This window comes from Heterodontus francisci, unplaced genomic scaffold, assembly GCF_036365525.1.
Source record: "Heterodontus francisci isolate sHetFra1 unplaced genomic scaffold, sHetFra1.hap1 HAP1_SCAFFOLD_49_1, whole genome shotgun sequence".
Lineage (NCBI taxonomy): Eukaryota > Metazoa > Chordata > Chondrichthyes > Heterodontiformes > Heterodontidae > Heterodontus > Heterodontus francisci.
The window spans coordinates 3,867,759-3,893,779 of NW_027140357.1; positions in this window are offsets into that span (position 1 = coordinate 3,867,759).

Below are 26,021 nucleotides of genomic sequence, written 5' to 3' on the forward strand. Positions count from 1 at the left end.
CAAGTAACAAAGACATACACTGACACCAAGAAACAAAGACATACACTGACACCAAGTAACAAAGACATACACTGACACCAAGTAACAAAGACATACACTGAAACCCAGTAACACAGAAACACACTTACACCAAGTAACAAACACATACACTGATACCCAGTAACACAGAAACACACTTACACCATGTAACACAGACATACACTGACACCAAGTAACAAAGACATACACTTTCACCAAGTAACAAAGACATACACTGACACCCAGTAACAAAGACATACACTGATACCCAGTAACACAGACACACACTTACACCAAGTAACAAAGACATACCCTGATACCCAGTAACACAGACACACACGTACACCATGTAACAAAGACATACGCTTACACTAAGGAGCAAAGACACACACTTACACCAAGTCACAAAGACACACACTGACACCAGGTAACAAAGACAGACAATTACAGCAAGTAACAAAGACATACACTTACACCAAGTATTTTGACATACACTGACACCAAGTAACAAAGACATACACTGATACCCAGTAACACAGACATACACTTACACCATGGAACACAGACATACGCTTACACTAAGTAACAAAGACACACACTGACACCCAGTAACAAAGACATACACTGACACCAAGTCACAAAGTCATACACTGATACCCAGTAACACAGTCACGCAGTTACAACAAGTAACACAGACATACACTGACACCAACTAACAAAGACATACCCTGATACCCAGTAACACAGACACACACTTACACCATGTAACACAGACATACGCTTACACTAAGTAACAAAGACACACACTGACACCAAGTCACAAAGACACACACTGACACCCAGTAACAAAGACATACACAGACACCAAGTCACAAAGACATACACTGATACCCAGTAACACAGTCACACAGTTACAACAAGTAACACAGACACACACTTACACCAAGTAACAAAGATAGACACTGATACCAAGAAACAAAGACATACACTTACACCAAGTAACAAAGACATACACTGATACCCAGTAACACAGAAACACACTCACACCAAGTAACAAAGACACACACTTACACCAAGTAACACAGACATACACTGACACCAAGTAACAAAGACATACACTGTTACCCAGTAACACAGACACACACTTACACCAAGTAACAAAGACATACACTGATACCCAGTAACACAGAAACACACTCACACCAAGTAACAAAGACACACACTTACACCAAGTAACACAGACATACACTGACACCAAGTAACAAAGACATACACTGATACCCAGTAACACAGAAACACACTCACACCAAGTAACAAAGACACACACTTACACCAAGTAACACAGACATACACTGACACCAAGTAACAAAGACATACACTGATACCCAGTAACACAGACACACACCGGGCGGCACATTGGCACAGTGGTCAGCAGCCTCACAGCTCCAGGAACCCGGGCTCGATTCTGGGTACTGCCTGTGCGGAGTTTGCAAGTTCTCCCTGTGTCTGCGTGAGTTTCCTCCGGGTGCTCCGGTTTCCTCCCACATGCCAAAGACTTGCAGGTTGATAGGTTAATTGGCCATTATAAATTGACCCGAGTATAGGTAGGTGGTTGGGAAATATATAGGGACAGGTGGGGATGTGATAGGAATACGGGATTAGTGTAGGATTAGTATAAATGGCTCTCTAGCAGAGCAAGACTACACCTTCTTCTGGCAGGGCAGGGATCCTGAAGAACCAAGACAGCATGGAGTGGGCTTCGCCATCAGAAACTCCTTGCTCAGCATGATAGAGCCTCCCTCAAATGGCTCGGAACGCATACTGTCCATCCGACTGCTCACCACCTCTGGTCCAGTACACCTACTCAGCATCTATGCTCCAACACTCTGTTCCGCACCTGAAGCTAAAGACCAGTTCTATGAACAACTCCATAACATCATTAGCAGCATCCCCAACACCGAACACCTATTCCTGCTGGGGGACTTTAATGCCAGGGTTGGGGCCGACCATGACTCATGGCCCTCCTGCCTTGGGCGCTATGGCGTTGGAAGGATGAATGAGAACGGGCAGAGACTGCTTGAGTTGTGTACCTATCATAACCTCTGCATCACCAACTCGTTCTTTCACACTAAACCCTGTCACCAGGTTTCATGGAGGCACCCAAGATCACGTCGTTGGCACCAGCTCGACCTCATTGTCACAAGGCGAGCCACCTTAAACAGTGTTCAAATCACACGCAGCTTCCACAGTGCGGACTGCGACACCGACCACTCCCTGGTGTGCAGCAAGGTTAGACTCAGACCAAAGAAGTTGCATCATTCCAAGCAGAAGGGCCACCCGCGCATCAACACGAGCAGAATTTCTCACCCACAGCTGTTACAAAAATTTCTAAATTCACTTGTAACAGCCCTTCAAAACACTCCCACAGGGGATGCTGAGACCAAGTGGGCCCACATCAGAGACGCCATCTATGAGTCAGCTTTGACCACCTACGGCAAAAGTGCGAAGAGAAATGCAGACTGGTTTCAATCTCATAATGAAGAGCTGGAACCTGTCATAGCCGCTAAGCGCATTGCACTTTTGAACTACAAGAAAGCCCCCAGCGATTTAACATCCGCAGCACTTAAAGCAGCCAGAAGTACTGCACAAAGAAAAGCTAGGCGTTGCACAAACGACTACTGGCAACACCTATGCAGTCATATTCAGCTGGCCTCAGACACCGGAAACATCAGAGGAATGTATGATGGCATGAAGAGAGCTCTTGGGCCAACCATCAAGAAGATCACCCCCCTCAAATCTAAATCGGGGGACATAATCACTGACCAACGCAAACAGATGGACCGCTGGGTTGAGCACTACCTAGAACTGTACTCCAGGGAGAATGCTGTCACTGAGACTGCCCTCAATGCAGCCCAGCCTCTACCAGTCATGGATGAGCTGGACATACAGCCAACCAAATCGGAACTCAGTGATGCCATTGATTCCCTAGCCAGCGGAAAAGCCCCTGGGAAGGACAGCATTACCCCTGAAATAATCAAGAGTGCCAAGCCTGCTATACTCTCAGCACTACATGAACTGCTATGCCTGTGCTGGGACGAGGGAGCAGTACCCCAGGACATGCGCGATGCCAACATCATCACCCTCTATAAAAACAAAGGTGACCGCGGTGACTGCAACAACTACCGTGGAATCTCCCTGCTCAGCATAGTGGGGAAAGTCTTTGCTCGAGTCGCTCTGAACAGGCTCCAGAAGCTGGCCGAGCGCGTCTACCCTGAGGCACAGTGTGGCTTTCGTGCAGAGAGATCGACTATTGACATGCTGTTCTCCCTTCGTCAGATACAGGAGAAATGCCGTGAACAACAGATGCCCCTCTACATTGCTTTCATTGATCTCACCAAAGCCTTTGACCTCGTCAGCAGACGTGGTCTCTTCAGACTACTAGAAAAGATCGGATGTCCACCAAAGCTACTAAGTATCATCACCTCATTCCATGACAATATGAAAGGCACAATTCAACATGGTGGCTCCTCATCAGAGCCCTTTCCTATCCTGAGTGGTGTGAAACAGGGCTGTGTTCTCGCACCCACACTTTTTGGGATTTTCTTCTCCCTGCTGCTTTCACATGCGTTCAAATCCTCTGAAGAAGGAATTTTCCTCCACACAAGATCAGGGGGCAGGTTGTTCAACCTTGCCCGTCTAAGAGCGAAGTCCAAAGTACGGAAAGTCCTCATCAGAGAACTCCTCTTTGCTGACGATGCTGCTTTCACATCTCACACGGAAGAATGCCTGCAGAGTCTCATCGACAGGTTTGCGTCTGCCTGCAATGAATTTGGCCTAACCATCAGCCTCAAGAAAACGAACATCATGGGGCAGGATGTCAGAAATGCTCCATCCATCAATATTGGCGACCACGCTCTGGAAGTGGTTCAAGAGTTCACCTACCTAGGCTCAACTATCACCAGTAACCTGTCTCTAGATGCAGAAATCAACAAGCGCATGGGTAAGGCTTCCACTGCTATGTCCAGACTGGCCAAGAGAGTGTGGGAAAATGGCGTACTGACACGGAACACAAAAGTCCGAGTGTATCAGGCCTGTGTCCTCAGTACCTTGCTCTACGGCAGCGAGGCCTGGACAACGTATGCCAGCCAAGAGCGACGTCTCAATTCATTCCATCTTCGCTGCCTTCGGAGAATACTTGGCATCAGGTGGCAGGACTATATCTCCAACACAGAAGTCCTTGAAGCGGCCAACATCCCCAGCTTATACACACTACTGAGTCAGCGGCGCTTGAGATGGCTTGGCCATGTGAGCCGCATGGAAGATGGCAGGATCCCCAAAGACACATTGTACAGCGAGCTGGCCACTGGTATCAGACCCACCGGCCGTCCATGTCTCCGTTATAAAGACGTCTGCAAACGCGACATGAAATCGTGTGACATTGATCACAAGTCGTGGGAGTCAGTTGCCAGCATTCGCCAGAGCTGGCGGGCAGCCATAAAGACAGGGCTAAATTGTGGCGATTCGAAGAGACTTAGTAGTTGGCAGGAAAAAAGACAGAGGCGCAAGGGGAGAGCCAACTGTGCAACAGCCCCAACAAACAAATTTCTCTGCAGCACCTGTGGAAGAGCCTGTCACTCCAGAATTGGCCTTTATAGCCACTCCAGCCGCTGCTTCACAAACCACTGACCACCTCCAGGCGCGTATCCATTGTCTCTCGAGATAAGGAGGCCCAAAAAGAAAAAAGAAAGTATAAATGGGCGGTTGATGGTCGGCACAGACTCGGTTGGCCGAAGGGCCTGTTTCAGTGCTGTATCACTAAACTAAATACTGACACCCAGTAACACAAATAAACACACACAGACGCCGAGTAACATAGAGTAACACTGATACACAGTAACAAAGACATACACTGACACACAGGCACACACTGTCACCAAGTAACAAAGACATACACTGACACCCAGAAACAAAGACATATACTGACACCGAGTAACACAGAAACACACTTACACCAAGTAACACAGACAGACACTGACACCAAGTAACAAAGACATACACTTACACCAAGTAACAAAGACATACACTGACACCCAGTAACAAAGACATACACTGATACCCAGTAACACAGACACACACTTACACCAAGTAACAAAGACATACACTGATACCAAGTAACAAAGACATACACTTACACCAAGTAACAAAGACATACACTGACACCAAGTAACAAAGACATACACTGATACCCAGTAACACAGAAACACACTTACACCAAGTAACACAGACATACACTGACACCAAGTAACAAAGACATACACTTACACCAAGTAACAAAGACATACACTGACACCAAGTAACAAAGACATACACTGATACCCAGTAACACAGAAACACACTTACACCAAGTAACACAGACATACACTGACACCAAGTAACAAAGACATACACTTACACCAAGTAACAAAGAGACACACTGACACCCAGTAACAAAGACATACACTGATACCCAGTAACACAGACACACACTTACACCAAGTAACAAAGACATACACTGATACCCAGTAACACAGACACACACTTACACCATGCAACAAAGACATACGCTTACACTAAGGAGCAAAGACACACACTTACACCAAGTAACACAGACATACACTGACACCAGGTAACAAAGACAGACAAGTACAGCAAGTAACAAAGACATACACTTACACCAAGTATTTTGACATACACTGACACCAAGTAACAAAGAAATACACTGATACCCAGTAACACAGACAGACACTTACACCATGCAACACAGACATACGCTTACACGAAGTAACAAAGACACACACTGACACCAAGTCACAAAGACACACACTGACACCCAGTAACAAAGACATACACTGACACCAAGTCACAAAGACATACACTGATACCCAGTAACACAGTCACACAGTTACAACAAGTAACACAGACATACACTGACACCAAGTAACAAAGACATACCCTGATACCCAGTAACACAGACACACACTTACACCATGTAACACAGACATACGCCTACACTAAGTAACAAAGACACACACTGACACCAAGTCACAAAGACACACACTGACACCCAGTAACAAAGACATACACAGACACCAAGTAACAAAGACATACACTGATACCCAGTAACACAGACACACACTTACACCAAGTAACAAAGATAGACACTGATACCCAGTAACACAGAAACGCACTTACACCATGTAACAAAGACATACACTGACACCAGGTAACAAAGACAATCACACTGACACCCAGTAACACAGACACACACGGACACCAAGTAACACAGACACACACTGACACCCAGTAACACAGACACACAGTTACACCAAGTAACAAAGACATACACTGACACCAAGAAACAAAGACATACACTTACACCAATTAACAAAGACATACACTGACACCAAGTAACAAAGACATACACTGATACCCAGTAACACAGAAACACACTCACACCAAGGAACAAAGGCATGCAATTACACCAAGTAACAAAGACACACACTTACACCAAGTAACACAGACATACACTTACACCAAGTAACAAAGACATGCACTGTTACCCAGTAACACAGACACACACTTACACCAAGTAACAAAGACATACACTGATACCCAGCAACACAGACACACACCGGGCGGCACATTGGCACAGTGGTTAGCAGCCTCACAGCTCCAGGAACCCGGGCTCGATTCTGGGTACTGCCTGTGCGGAGTTTGCAAGTTCTCCCTGTGTCTGCGTGAGTTTCCTCCGGGTGCTCCGGTTTCCTCCCACATGCCAAAGACTTGCAGGTTGATAGGTTAATTGGCCATTAATAATTGACCCGAGTACAGGTAGGTGGTTGGGAAATATATAGGGACAGGTGGGGATGTGATAGGAATAATTGATCAGTGTAGGATTAGTATAAACGGGTGGTTGATGGTCGGCACAGACTCGGTTGGCCGAAGGGCCTGTTTCAGTGCTGTATCACTAAACTAAATACTGACACCCAGTAACACAAATAAACACACACAGACACCGAGTAACAGAGAGTAACACTGATACACAGTAACAAAGACATACACTGACACACAGGCACACACTGTCACCAAGTAACAAAGACATACACTGACACCCAGTAACAAAGACATATACTGACACCGAGTCACAAAGACATACACTGATAACCAGTAACACAGACACTAACTTACCCCAAGTAACAACGACATACACTGACACCAAGTAACAAAGACATACACTTACACCAAGTAACAAAGACATACACTGACACCAAGTAACAAAGACATACACTGATACCCAGTAACACAGACACACACTGACTCCAAGTAACAACGACATACACTGACACCAAGTAACAAAGACATACACTTACACCAAGTAACAAAGACATACACTTACACCAAGTAACAAAGACATACACTGACAACAAGTAACAAAGACATACACTGATAACCAGTAACACAGGCACACACTGGGGGGCGTGGGCGTGGGGGCACATTGGCGCAGTGGTTCGCACCGCAGCCTCACAGCTCCAGGGACCCGGGTTCGAATCTGGGCACTGCCTGTGCGGAGTTTGCAAGTTCTCCCTGTTTCTGCGTGAGTTTCCTCCGTGTGCTCCGGTTTCCTCCCACATGCCAAAGACTTGCAGGTTGATAGGTTAATTGGCCATCATAAATTGCCCCTAGTATAGGTAGGTGGTAGGGAAATGTATAGGGACCGGTGGGGATGTGATAGAAATACGGGAATAGTGTAGGATTAGTATAAATGTTTGGTTGATGGTCGGCACAGACTCGGTGGGCCGAAGGGCCTGTTTAAGTGCTGTATCTCTAAACTAAACTAAATACTGACACCTAGTGTCACAGACACACACTGACAGCCAGTAACACAAACAAACACACACTGACACCCAGTAACACAGCGAACCACTGATACCCAGTAACAAAGACATACACTGACACCAAGTAACAAAGACATACATTGAAACCAAGTCACAAAGACATACACTGATACCCAGTAACACAGACACACACTGACATCAAGTAACAAAGACATACACTGACACCAAGTAACAAAGACACACACTTACACCAAGTAACACAGACATACACTGACACCAAGTAACAAAGACAGACAATTACACCAAGTAACAAAGACATACACTTACACCAAGTATTTTGACATAAACTGACACCAAGTAACAAAGACATACACTGATACCCAGTAACACAGACACACACTTACACCCAGTAACAGAGACACACACTTACACCAAGTAACAAAGATATACACTGACACCAATAACAAAGACATACACTTACACCAAGTAACAAAGACATACAATGACACCAAGTCACAAAGACATACATTGATACCCAGTAACACAGACACACACTTACACCATGTAACAAAGACATACACTGACACCAGGTAACAAAGACATACACTGACACCCAAAATCACAGACACACACGGACACCAAGTAACACAGACACACACTGACACCCAGTAACACAGACACACACTTACACTAAGTAACAAAGACATACACTGACACCAAGTAACAAAGACATACACTGACACCAAGTAACAAAGACATACACTGATACCCAGTAACACAGACACACACTTACACCAAATAACAAAGACAGACACTGATACCCAGTAACACAGACACACACTTACACCAATTAACAAAGACATACACTAACACCCAGTAACAAAGACATACACGGACACCCAGTAACACAGACACTCACGGACACCAAGTAACACAAACATACACTGACACCAAGTAACAAAGACATACACTGATACCCAGTAACACAGGCACACACTTACACCAAGAAACACAGACATACACTGACACCAAGTAACAAAGACATACACTGACACCAAGTAACAAAGACATACACTTACACCAAGTAACAAAGACACACACTTACACCAAGTAACACAGACATACACAGACACCAAGTAACACAGACAGACAATTTCACCAAGTAACAAAGACATACACTGACACCATGTAACAAAGACATACACTTACACAAAGTACCACAGACACCAAGTATTTAGACATACACTCACACCAAGTTACAAAGACATACACTGATACCCAGTAACACAGACACACACTTACACAAAGTAACAAAGACATACACTGATACCCAGTCACAAAGACACAAACTGACTCCCAGGAACAAAGACATACACTGACACCAAGTCACAAAGACATACAATGATACCGAGTAACACAGACACACACTTACACCAAGTAAGACAGACATACACTGACACCAAGTAACAAGGATATACACTGATACCCAGTAACACAGACAAACACTTACACCAAGTAACAAAGACAGACACTGATACTCAGTAACACAGAAACAAACTTGCACCAAGTAACAAAGAATACACTGACACCCAGGAACAAAGACATACACTGACACCCAGTAACATAGACACACACGGACACCAAGTAACAAAGACACACACTTACACCAAGTAACACAGACACACACTGACACCCAGTAACACAGACACACACTTACACCAAGTAACAAAGACATACACTGACACCATGTAACAAAGACATACACTTACACAAAGTACCACAGACATGCACTGACACCAAGTAACAAAGACATACACAGATACCCAGTAACACAGACACACACTTACACCAAGTAACACAGACATACACTGATACACAGTAACAAAGACACACACTTACACCAAGTAACAAAGACAGACACTTATACCCAGTAACACAGTCACACACTTACACCAATTAACAAAGACATACACTGACACCCAGTATCAAAGACATACACTGACACCCAGTAACACAGACACATACGGACACCAAGTAACAAAGACACACACTTACACCAAGTAGCACAGATACACACTGACACCCAGTAACACAGACACACAATTACACCAAGTAACATAGACATACACTGATACCCAGTAACACAGGCACACACTTACACCAAGTAACACAGACATACACTGACACCAAGTAACAAAGACATACACTGACACCAAGTAACAAAGACATACACTTACTCCAAGTAACAAAGACACGCACTTACACCAAGTAACGCAGGCATACACTGACACCAGGTAACAAAGACAGACAATTACACCAAGTAACAAAGTCACACACTTACACCAAGTATTTTGACATACACTGACACCAAGTAACAAAGACATACACTGATACCCAATAACACAGACACACACTTACACCAAGTCACAAAGACATACGCTGACACCAAGTCACAAAGACACACACTGACACCCAGAAACAAAGACATACACTGACACCAGGTCACAAAGACATACACTGATACCCAGTAACAAAGACACACACTTACATCAAGTAAGACAGACATACACTGACACCAAGCAACAAAGATATACACTGATACCCAAGAACACAGAGACACACTTACACCAAGTAACAAAGACAGACACAGATACTCAGTAACATAGACACACACTGACACCAAGTAACAAAAAATACACTGACACCCAGTAACAAAGACACACACTGACACCAAGTTACAAAGACATACACTGATACCAAGTTACACAGACACACACTTACACCAAGTAACACAAACATACACAGACACCCAGTAACAAAGACAGACACTGATACCCAGTAACACAGACACACACTTGCACCAAGTAACAAAGACATACAGTGACACCCAGGAACACAGATACACACTGACACCCAGTAACACAGAGAAACACTGACACCAAGTAACAAAGAAAGACACTGACACCAAGTAACAAAGACATACAATGATACCCAGTAACACAGACACGCACTGACACCTAGTAACAAAGACATACACTGACACCATGTAACAAAGACAGACACTGATACCCAGTAAAACAGACTCACACTTACACCAAGTAACAAAGACATACACTGATACCCAGTAACAAGACACACACTTACACCAAGTAACAAAGACATACACTGACACAAAGTAACGAAGATAAACACTTACAACAAGTAACAAAGACATGCACTGACACCAAGTAACAAGGACATACACTGATACATAGTAACACAGACACACACGTACACCAAGTAACAAAGACATACACTGATACCCAATAACACAGACAAACACTTACACCAACTAACACAGACATACACTGACACAAAGTAACAAAGAGATACACTGACACCCAGTAACAAAGACATACACTGAAACCCAGTAACAAAGACACGCACTGACACCACGCATCAAAGACACACACTGACACCAAGTAACAAAGACATACACTGGTACCCAGTAAAACAGACACACACTTACACCAAGTAACAAAGACATACACTGACACCAAGTAACAAAGAGATACACTTACACCTAGTAACAAAGACATACACTGACACCAAGTAACAAAGACATACACTGATACCCAGTAACACATACACACACTTACACCAAGTAACAAAGGCATACACTGATACCCAGTAACACTGACACACTTACACCAAGTATCACAGACATACACAGACACCAACTAACAAAGACATACACTGATACCCAGTAACAAAGACAACACTGACACCAAGTAACAAAGACCTAAACGTACACCAAATAACACAGACATACACTGACACCAAGAAACAAAGACATACACTGACACCAACTAACAAATACACACACTTACACCAGGTAACACAGACATACACTGACACCAAGTAACAAAGACATGCACTTACACCAAGTAAGAAAGACACACACTTACACCAAGTAACACAGACCTACACTGACACCAAGTAACAAAGACATACACTGATACCCAGCAACACAGACGCACTCTTACACCAAGTAAAAAAACACAGACACTGATACCCTGTAACACAGACACACACTTACACCAAGTATCAAAGACATAAACTGACACCAAGTAACCAAGACATACACTTACACCAAGTAACAAAGACATACACTGACACCAAGTAACAAAGACATACACTTACACCAAGTAACAAAGACATACACTGACACCAAGTAACTAAGACATACACTTACACCAAGTAACACAGACATGCACTTACAACAAGTAACAAAGACATACACTGACACCAAGTAACAAAGACATACACTTGTACCCAGTAACACAGACACACACTTACACCAAGTTACAAAGACAGACACTGATTCCCAGTAACACAGACACACACTTACACCAAGTCACAAAGACACACACTGACACCCAGTAACAAAGACAGACACTGATACCCAGTAACACAGACACACACTTACAGCAAGTAAATGGGTGGTTGATGGTCGGCAAACAATCGGTGGGCCGAAGGGCCTGTTTCAGTGCTGTATCTCTAAACTAAACTAAATACTGACACCTAGTGTCACAGACACACACTGACACCCAGTAACACAAACAAACACACACTGACAACCAGTAACACAGAGAACCACTGAAACACAGTAACAAAGACATACACTGAGACCAAGTCACAAAGACATGCACTGATAGCCAGTAACACAGACACACAATGACACCAATTTACAAAGATATACACTGACACCAAGTAACAAATGCGTACACTTACACCAAGTAACAAAGACATACACTGACACCAAGTAACAAAGACAGACAATTACACCAAGTAACAAAGACATACACTTACACCAAGTATTTTGACATACACTGAAACCAAGTAACAAAGACATACACTGATACCCATTAACACAGACAAACACTCACACCAAGTAACAAAGACATACACTGATACCCAGTAACACAGACACAAACTTACACCAAGTAACACAGACATACACAGACTCCCAGTAACAAAGACAGACACTGATACCCAGTAACACAGACACACACTTACACCAAGTCACAAAGACTTACGCTGACACCAAGTCACAAAGACACACACTGACACCCAGAAACAAAGACATACACTGACACCAGGTCACAAAGACATACACTGATACCCAGTAACAAAGACACACACTTACATCAAGTAAGACAGACATACACTGACACCAAGCAACAAAGATATACACTGATACCCAAGAACACAGAGACACACTTACACCAAGTAACAAAGACAGACACAGATACTCAGTAACATAGACACACACTGACACCAAGTAACAAAGAATACACTGACACCCAGTAACAAAGACACACACTGACACCAAGTTACAAAGACATACACTGATACCAAGTTACACAGACACACACTTACACCAAGTAACACAGACATACACAGACACCCAGTAACAAAGACAGACACTGATACCCAGTAACACAGACACACACTTACACCAAGTAACAAAGACATACACTGACACCAAGTAACAAAGACATACACTGATACCCAGTAACACAGACACACACTGACTCCAAGTAACAACGACATACACTGACACCAAGTAACAAAGACATACACTTACACCAAGTAACAAAGACATACACTTACACCAAGTAACAAAGACATACACTGACAACAAGTAACAAAGACATACACTGATAACCAGTAACACAGGCACACACTGGGGGGCGTGGGCGTGGGGGCACATTGGCGCAGTGGTTCGCACCGCAGCCTCATAGCTCCAGGGACCCGGGTTCGAATCTGGGCACTGCCTGTGCGGAGTTTGCAAGTTCTCCCTGTTTCTGCGTGAGTTTCCTCCGTGTGCTCCGGTTTCCTCCCACATGCCAAAGACTTGCAGGTTGATAGGTTAATTGGCCATCATAAATTGCCCCTAGTATAGGTAGGTGGTAGGGAAATGTATAGGGACCGGTGGGGATGTGATAGAAATACGGGAATAGTGTAGGATTAGTATAAATGTTTGGTTGATGGTCGGCACAGACTCGGTGGGCCGAAGGGCCTGTTTAAGTGCTGTATCTCTAAACTAAACTAAATACTGACACCTAGTGTCACAGACACACACTGACAGCCAGTAACACAAACAAACACACACTGACACCCAGTAACACAGCGAACCACTGATACCCAGTAACAAAGACATACACTGACACCAAGTAACAAAGACATACATTGAAACCAAGTCACAAAGACATACACTGATACCCAGTAACACAGACACACACTGACATCAAGTAACAAAGACATACACTGACACCAAGTAACAAAGACACACACTTACACCAAGTAACACAGACATACACTGACACCAAGTAACAAAGACAGACAATTACACCAAGTAACAAAGACATACACTTACACCAAGTATTTTGACATAAACTGACACCAAGTAACAAAGACATACACTGATACCCAGTAACACAGACACACACTTACACCCAGTAACACAGACACACACTTACACCAAGTAACAAAGATATACACTGACACCAATAACAAAGACATACACTTACACCAAGTAACAAAGACATACAATGACACCAAGTCACAAAGACATACATTGATACCCAGTAACACAGACACACACTTACACCATGTAACAAAGACATACACTGACACCAGGTAACAAAGACATACACTGACATCCAAAATCACAGACACACACGGACACCAAGTAACACAGACACACACTGACACCCAGTAACACAGACACACACTTACACTAAGTAACAAAGACATACACTGACACCAAGTAACAAAGACATACACTGACACCAAGTAACAAAGACATACACTGATACCCAGTAACACAGACACACACTTACACCAAATAACAAAGACAGACACTGATACCCAGTAACACAGACACACACTTACACCAATTAACAAAGACATACACTAACACCCAGTAACAAAGACATACACGGACACCCAGTAACACAGACACTCACGGACACCAAGTAACACAAACATACACTGACACCAAGTAACAAAGACATACACTGATACCCAGTAACAAAGACATACACTGACACCAAGTAACAAAGACATACACTTACACCAAGTAACAAAGACACACACTTACACCAAGTAACACAGACATACACAGACACCAAGTAACACAGACAGACAATTTCACCAAGTAACAAAGACATACACTGACACCATGTAACAAAGACATACACTTACACAAAGTACCACAGACACCAAGTATTTAGACATACACTCACACCAAGTTACAAAGACATACACTGATACCCAGTAACACAGACACACACTTACACAAAGTAACAAAGACATACACTGATACCCAGTCACAAAGACACAAACTGACTCCCAGGAACAAAGACATACACTGACACCAAGTCACAAAGACATACAATGATACCGAGTAACACAGACACACACTTACACCAAGTAAGACAGACATACACTGACACCAAGTAACAAGGATATACACTGATACCCAGTAACACAGACAAACACTTACACCAAGTAACAAAGACAGACACTGATACTCAGTAACACAGAAACACACTTGCACCAAGTAACAAAGAATACACTGACACCCAGGAACAAAGACATACACTGACACCCAGTAACATAGACACACACGGACACCAAGTAACAAAGACACACACTTACACCAAGTAACACAGACACACACTGACACCCAGTAACACAGACACACACTTACACCAAGTAACAAAGACATACACTGACACCATGTAACAAAGACATACACTTACACAAAGTACCACAGACATGCACTGACACCAAGTAACAAAGACATACACAGATACCCAGTAACACAGACACACACTTACACCAAGTAACACAGACATACACTGATACACAGTAACAAAGACACACACTTACACCAAGTAACAAAGACAGACCCTTATACCCAGTAACACAGTCACACACTTACACCAATTAACAAAGACATACACTGACACCCAGTATCAAAGACATACACTGACACCCAGTAACACAGACACATACGGACACCAAGTAACAAAGACACACACTTACACCAAGTAGCACAGATACACACTGACACCCAGTAACACAGACACACAATTACACCAAGTAACATAGACATACACTGATACCCAGTAACACAGGCACACACTTACACCAAGTAACACAGACATACACTGACACCAAGTAACAAAGACATACACTGACACCAAGTAACAAAGACATACACTTACTCCAAGTAACAAAGACACGCACTTACACCAAGTAACACAGGCATACACTGACACCAGGTAACAAAGACAGACAATTACACCAAGTAACAAAGTCACACACTTACACCAAGTATTTTGACATACACTGACACCAAGTAACAAAGACATACACTGATACCCAATAACACAGACACACACTTACACCAAGTCACAAAGACATACGCTGACACCAAGTCACAAAGACACACACTGACACCCAGAAACAAAGACATACACTGACACCAGGTCACAAAGACATACACTGATACCCAGTAACAAAGACACACACTTACATCAAGTAAGACAGACATACACTGACACCAAGCAACAAAGATATACACTGATACCCAAGAACACAGAGACACACTTACACCAAGTAACAAAGACAGACACAGATACTCAGTAACATAGACACACACTGACACCAAGTAACAAAAAATACACTGACACCCAGTAACAAAGACACACACTGACACCAAGTTACAAAGACATACACTGATACCAAGTTACACAGACACACACTTACACCAAGTAACACAGACATACACAGACACCCAGTAACAAAGACAGACACTGATACCCAGTAACACAGACACACACTTGCACCAAGTAACAAAGACATACAGTGACACCCAGGAACACAGATACACACTGACACCCAGTAACACAGAGAAACACTGACACCAAGTAACAAAGACAGACACTGACACCAAGTAACAAAGACATACAATGATACCCAGTAACACAGACACGCACTGACACCTAGTAACAAAGACATACACTGACACCAAGTAACAAAGACAGACACTGATACCCAGTAAAACAGACTCACACTTACACCAAGTAACAAAGACATACACTGATACCCAGTAACAAGACACACACTTACACCAAGTAACAAAGACATACACTGACACAAAGTAACTAAGATAAACACTTACAACAAGTAACAAAGACATGCACTGACACCAAGTAACAAGGACATACACTGATACATAGTAACACAGACACACACGTACACCAAGTAACAAAGACATACACTGATACCCAATAACACAGACAAACACTTACACCAACTAACACAGACATACACTGACACAAAGTAACAAAGAGATACACTGACACCCAGTAACAAAGACATACACTGAAACCCAGTAACAAAGACACGCACTGACACCACGCATCAAAGACACACACTGACACCAAGTAACAAAGACATACACTGGTACCCAGTAAAACAGACACACACTTACACCAAGTAACAAAGACATACACTGACACCAAGTAACAAAGAGATACACTTACACCTAGTAACAAAGACATACACTGACACCAAGTAACAAAGACATACACTGATACCCAGTAACACATACACACACTTACACCAAGTAACAAAGGCATACACTGATACCCAGTAACACTGACACACTTACACCAAGTATCACAGACATACACAGACACCAACTAACAAAGACATACACTGATACCCAGTAACAAAGACAACACTGACACCAAGTAACAAAGACCTAAACGTACACCAAATAACACAGACATACACTGACACCAAGAAACAAAGACATACACTGACACCAACTAACAAATACACACACTTACACCAGGTAACACAGACATACACTGACACCAAGTAACAAAGACATGCACTTACACCAAGTAAGAAAGACACACACTTACACCAAGTAACACAGACCTACACTGACACCAAGTAACAAAGACATACACTGATACCCAGCAACACAGACGCACTCTTACACCAAGTAAAAAAACACAGACACTGATACCCTGTAACACAGACACACACTTACACCAAGTATCAAAGACATAAACTGACACCAAGTAACCAAGACATACACTTACACCAAGTAACAAAGACATACACTGACACCAAGTAACAAAGACATACACTTACACCAAGTAACAAAGACATACACTGACACCAAGTAACTAAGACATACACTTACACCAAGTAACACAGACATGCACTTACAACAAGTAACAAAGACATACACTGACACCAAGTAACAAAGACATACACTTGTACCCAGTAACACAGACACACACTTACACCAAGTTACAAAGACAGACACTGATTCCCAGTAACACAGACACACACTTACACCAAGTCACAAAGACACACACTGACACCCAGTAACAAAGACAGACACTGATACCCAGTAACACAGACACACACTTACAGCAAGTAAATGGGTGGTTGATGGTCGGCAAACAATCGGTGGGCCGAAGGGCCTGTTTCAGTGCTGTATCTCTAAACTAAACTAAATACTGACACCTAGTGTCACAGACACACACTGACACCCAGTAACACAAACAAACACACACTGACAACCAGTAACACAGAGAACCACTGAAACACAGTAACAAAGACATACACTGAGACCAAGTCACAAAGACATGCACTGATAGCCAGTAACACAGACACACAATGACACCAATTTACAAAGATATACACTGACACCAAGTAACAAATGCGTACACTTACACCAAGTAACAAAGACATACACTGACACCAAGTAACAAAGACAGACAATTACACCAAGTAACAAAGACATACACTTACACCAAGTATTTTGACATACACTGAAACCAAGTAACAAAGACATACACTGATACCCATTAACACAGACAAACACTCACACCAAGTAACAAAGACATACACTGATACCCAGTAACACAGACACAAACTTACACCAAGTAACACAGACATACACAGACTCCCAGTAACAAAGACAGACACTGATACCCAGTAACACAGACACACACTTACACCAAGTCACAAAGACTTACGCTGACACCAAGTCACAAAGACACACACTGACACCCAGAAACAAAGACATACACTGACACCAGGTCACAAAGACATACACTGATACCCAGTAACAAAGACACACACTTACATCAAGTAAGACAGACATACACTGACACCAAGCAACAAAGATATACACTGATACCCAAGAACACAGAGACACACTTACACCAAGTAACAAAGACAGACACAGATACTCAGTAACATAGACACACACTGACACCAAGTAACAAAGAATACACTGACACCCAGTAACAAAGACACACACTGACACCAAGTTACAAAGACATACACTGATACCAAGTTACACAGACACACACTTACACCAAGTAACACAGACATACACAGACACCCAGTAACAAAGACAGACACTGATACCCAGTAACACAGACACACACTTGCACCAAGTAACAAAGACATACAGTGACACCCAGGAACACAGATACACACTGACACCCAGTAACACAGAGAAACACTGACACCAAGTAACAAAGACAGACACTGACACGAAGTAACAAAGACATACAATGATACCCAGTAACACAGACACGCACTGACACCTAGTAACAAAGACATACACTGACACCAAGTAACAAAGACAGACACTGATACCCAGTAAAACAGACTCACACTTACACCAAGTAACAAAGACATACACTGATACCCAGTAACAAGACACACACTTACACCAAGTAACAAAGACATACACTGACACAAAGTAACTAAGATAAACACTTACAACAAGTAACAAAGACATGCACTGACACCAAGTAACAAGGACATACACTGATACATAGTAACACAGACACACACGTACACCAAGTAACAAAGACATACACTGATACCCAATAACACAGACAAACACTTACACCAACTAACACAGACATACACTGACACAAAGTAACAAAGAGATACACTGACACCCAGTAACAAAGACATACACTGAAACCCAGTAACAAAGACACGCACTGACACCACGCATCAAAGACACACACTGACACCAAGTAACAAAGACATACACTGGTACCCAGTAAAACGGACACACACTTACACCAAGTAACAAAGACATACACTGACACCAAGTAACAAAGAGATACACTTACACCTAGTAACAAAGACATACACTGACACCAAGTAACAAAGACATACACTGATACCCAGTAACACATACACACACTTACACCAAGTAACAAAGGCATACACTGATACCCAGTAACACTGACACACTTACACCAAGTATCACAGACATACACAGACACCAACTAACAAAGACATACACTGATACCCAGTAACAAAGACAACACTGACACCAAGTAACAAAGACCTAAACTTACACCAAATAACACAGACATACACTGACACCAAGAAACAAAGACATACACTGACACCAACTAACAAATACACACACTTACACCAGGTAACACAGACATACACTGACACCAAGTAACAAAGACATGCACTTACACCAAGTAAGAAAGACACACACTTACACCAAGTAACACAGACCTACACTGACACCAAGTAACAAAGACATACACTGATACCCAGCAACACAGACGCACTCTTACACCAAGTAAAAAAACACAGACACTGATACCCTGTAACACAGACACACACTTACACCAAGTATCAAAGACATAAACTGACACCAAGTAACCAAGACATACACTTACACCAAGTAACAAAGACATACACTGACACCAAGTAACAAAGACATACACTTACACCAAGTAACAAAGACATACACTGACACCAAGTAACTAAGACATACACTTACACCAAGTAACACAGACATGCACTTACAACAAGTAACAAAGACATACACTGACACCAAGTAACAAAGACATACACTTGTACCCAGTAACACAGACACACACTTACACCAAGTTACAAAGACAGACACTGATTCCCAGTAACACAGACACACACTTACACCAAGTCACAAAGACACACACTGACACCCAGTAACAAAGACAGACACTGATACCCAGTAACACAGACACACACTTACAGCAAGTAAATGGGTGGTTGATGGTCGGCAAACAATCGGTGGGCCGAAGGGCCTGTTTCAGTGCTGTATCTCTAAACTAAACTAAATACTGACACCTAGTGTCACAGACACACACTGACACCCAGTAACACAAACAAACACACACTGACAACCAGTAACACAAACAAACACACACTGACAACCAGTAACACAGAGAACCACTGAAACACAGTAACAAAGACATACACTGAGACCAAGTCACAAAGACATGCACTGATAGCCAGTAACACAGACACACAATGACACCAATTTACAAAGATATACACTGACACCAAGTAACAAATGCGTACACTTACACCAAGTAACAAAGACATACACTGACACCAAGTAACAAAGACAGACAATTACACCAAGTAACAAAGACATACACTTACACCAAGTATTTTGACATACACTGAAACCAAGTAACAAAGACATACACTGATACCCATTAACACAGACAAACACTCACACCAAGTAACAAAGACATACACTGATACCCAGTAACACAGACACAAACTTACACCAAGTAACACAGACATACACAGACTCCCAGTAACAAAGACAGACACTGATACCCAGTAACACAGACACACACTTACACCAAGTCACAAAGACATACGCTGACACCAAGTCACAAAGACACACACTGACACCCAGAAACAAAGACATACACTGACACCAGGTCACAAAGACATACACTGATACCCAGTAACAAAGACACACACTTACATCAAGTAAGACAGACATACACTGACACCAAGCAACAAAGATATACACTGATACCCAAGAACACAGAGACACACTTACACCAAGTAACAAAGACAGACACAGATACTCAGTAACATAGACACACACTGACACCAAGTAACAAAGAATAAACTGACACCCAGTAACAAAGACACACACTGACACCAAATTACAAAGACATACACTGATACCAAGTTACACAGACACACACTTACACCAAGTAACACAGACATACACAGACACCCAGTAACAAAGACAGACACTGATACCCAGTAACACAGACACACACATGCACCAAGTAACAAAGACATACAGTGACACCCAGGAACACAGATACACACTGACACCCAGTAACACAGAGAAACACTGACACCAAGTAACAAAGACAGACACTGACACCAAGTAACAAAGACATACAATGATACCCAGTAACACAGACACGCACTGACACCTAGTAACAAAGACATACACTGACACCAAGTAACAAAGACAGACACTGATACCCAGTAAAACAGACTCACACTTACACCAAGTAACAAAGACATACACTGATACCCAGTAACAAGACACACACTTACACCAAGTAACAAAGACATACACTGACACAAAGTAACTAAGATAAACACTTACAACAAGTAACAAAGACATGCACTGACACCAAGTAACAAGGACATACACTGATACATAGTAACACAGACACACACGTACACCAAGTAACAAAGACATACACTGATACCCAATAACACAGACAAACACTTACACCAACTAACACAGACATACACTGACACAAAGTAACAAAGAGATACACTGACACCCAGTAACAAAGACATACACTGAAACCCAGTAACAAAGACACGCACTGACACCACGCATCAAAGACACACACTGACACCAAGTAACAAAGACATACACTGGTACCCAGTAAAACAGACACACACTTACACCAAGTAACAAAGACATACACTGACACCAAGTAACAAAGAGATACACTTACACCTCGTAACAAAGACATACACTGACACCAAGTAACAAAGACATACACTGATACCCAGTAACACATACACACACTTACACCAAGTAACAAAGGCATACACTGATACCCAGTAACACTGACACACTTACACCAAGTATCACAGACATACACAGACACCAACTAACAAAGACATACACTGATACCCAGTAACAAAGACAACACTGACACCAAGTAACAAAGACCTAAACTTACACCAAATAACACAGACATACACTGACACCAAGAAACAAAGACATACACTGACACCAACTAACAAATACACACACTTACACCAGGTAACACAGACATACACTGACACCAAGTAACAAAGACATGCACTTACACCAAGTAAGAAAGACACACACTTACAACAAGTAACAAAGACATACACTGACACCAAGTAACAAAGACATACACTTGTACCCAGTAACACAGACACACACGTACACCAAGTTACAAAGACAGACACTGATACCCTGTAACACAGACACACACTTACACCAAGTATCAAAGACATAAACTGACACCAAGTAACCAAGACATACACTTACACCAAGTAACAAAGACATACACTGACACCAAGTAACAAAGACATACACTTACACCAAGTAACAAAGACATACACTGACACCAAGTAACTAAGACATACACTTACACCAAGTAACACAGACATGCACTTACAACAAGTAACAAAGACATACACTGACACCAAGTAACAAAGACATACACTTGTACCCAGTAACACAGACACACACTTACACCAAGTTACAAAGACAGACACTGATTCCCAGTAACACAGACACACACTTACACCAAGTCACAAAGACACACACTGACACCCAGTAACAAAGACAGACACTGATACCCAGTAACACAGACACACACTTACAGCAAGTAAATGGGTGGTTGATGGTCGGCAAACAATCGGTGGGCCGAAGGGCCTGTTTCAGTGCTGTATCTCTAAACTAAACTAAATACTGACACCTAGTGTCACAGACACACACTGACACCCAGTAACACAAACAAACACACACTGACAACCAGTAACACAGAGAACCACTGAAACACAGTAACAAAGACATACACTGAGACCAAGTCACAAAGACATGCACTGATAGCCAGTAACACAGACACACAATGACACCAATTTACAAAGATATACACTGACACCAAGTAACAAATGCGTATACTTACACCAAGTAACAAAGACATACACTGACACCAAGTAACAAAGACAGACAATTACACCAAGTAACAAAGACATACACTTACACCAAGTATTTTGACATACACTGAAACCAAGTAACAAAGACATACACTGATACCCATTAACACAGACAAACACTGATACCCAGTAACACAGACACAAACTTACACCAAGTAACACAGACATACACAGACTCCCAGTAACAAAGACAGACACTGATACCCAGTAACACAGACACACACTTACACCAAGTCACAAAGACATACGCTGACACCAAGTCACAAAGACACACACTGACACCCAGAAACAAAGACATACACTGACACCAGGTCACAAAGACATACACTGATACCCAGTAACAAAGACACACACTTACATCAAGTAAGACAGACATACACTGACACCAAGCAACAAAGATATACACTGATACCCAAGAACACAGAGACACACTTACACCAAGTAACAAAGACAGACACAGATACTCAGTAACATAGACACACACTGACACCAAGTAACAAAGAATACACTGACACCCAGTAACAAAGACACACACTGACACCAAGTTACAAAGACATACACTGATACCAAGTTACACAGACACACACTTACACCAAGTAACACAGACATACACAGACACCCAGTAACAAAGACAGACACTGATACCCAGTAACACAGTCACACACTTGCACCAAGTAACAAAGACATACAGTGACACCCAGGAACACAGATACACACTGACACCCAGTAACACAGAGAAACACTGACACCAAGTAACAAAGACAGACACTGACACCAAGTAACAAAGACATACAATGATACCCAGTAACACAGACACGCACTGACACCTAGTAACAAAGACATACACTGACACCAAGTAACAAAGACAGACACTGATACCCAGTAAAACAGACTCACACTTACACCAAGTAACAAAGACATACACTGATACCCAGTAACAAGACACACACTTACACCAAGTAACAAAGACATACACTGACACAAAGTAACGAAGATAAACACTTACAACAAGTAACAAAGACATGCACTGACACCAAGTAACAAGGACATACACTGATACATAGTAACACAGACACACACGTACACCAAGTAACAAAGACATACACTGATACCCAATAACACAGACAAACACTTACACCAACTAACACAGACATACACTGACACAAAGTAACAAAGAGATACACTGACACCCAGTAACAAAGACATACACTGAAACCCAGTAACAAAGACACGCACTGACACCACGCATCAAAGACACACACTGACACCAAGTAACAAAGACATACACTGGTACCCAGTAAAACAGACACACACTTACACCAAGTAACAAAGACATACACTGACACCAAGTAACAAAGAGATACACTTACACCTAGTAACAAAGACATACACTGACACCAAGTAACAAAGACATACACTGATACCCAGTAACACATACACACACTTACACCAAGTAACAAAGGCATACACTGATACCCAGTAACACTGACACACTTACACCAAGTATCACAGACATACACAGACACCAACTAACAAAGACATACACTGATACCCAGTAACAAAGACAACACTGACACCAAGTAACAAAGACCTAAACTTACACCAAATAACACAGACATACACTGACACCAAGAAACAAAGACATACACTGACACCAACTAACAAATACACACACTTACACCAGGTAACACAGACATACACTGACACCAAGTAACAAAGACATGCACTTACACCAAGTAAGAAAGACACACACTTACACCAAGTAACAAAGACCTACACTGACACCAAGTAACAAAGACATACACTGATACCCAGCAACACAGACGCACTCTTACACCAAGTAAAAAAACACAGACACTGATACCCTGTAACACAGACACACACTTACACCAAGTATCAAAGACATAAACTGACACCAAGTAACCAAGACATACACTTACACCAAGTAACAAAGACATACACTGACACCAAGTA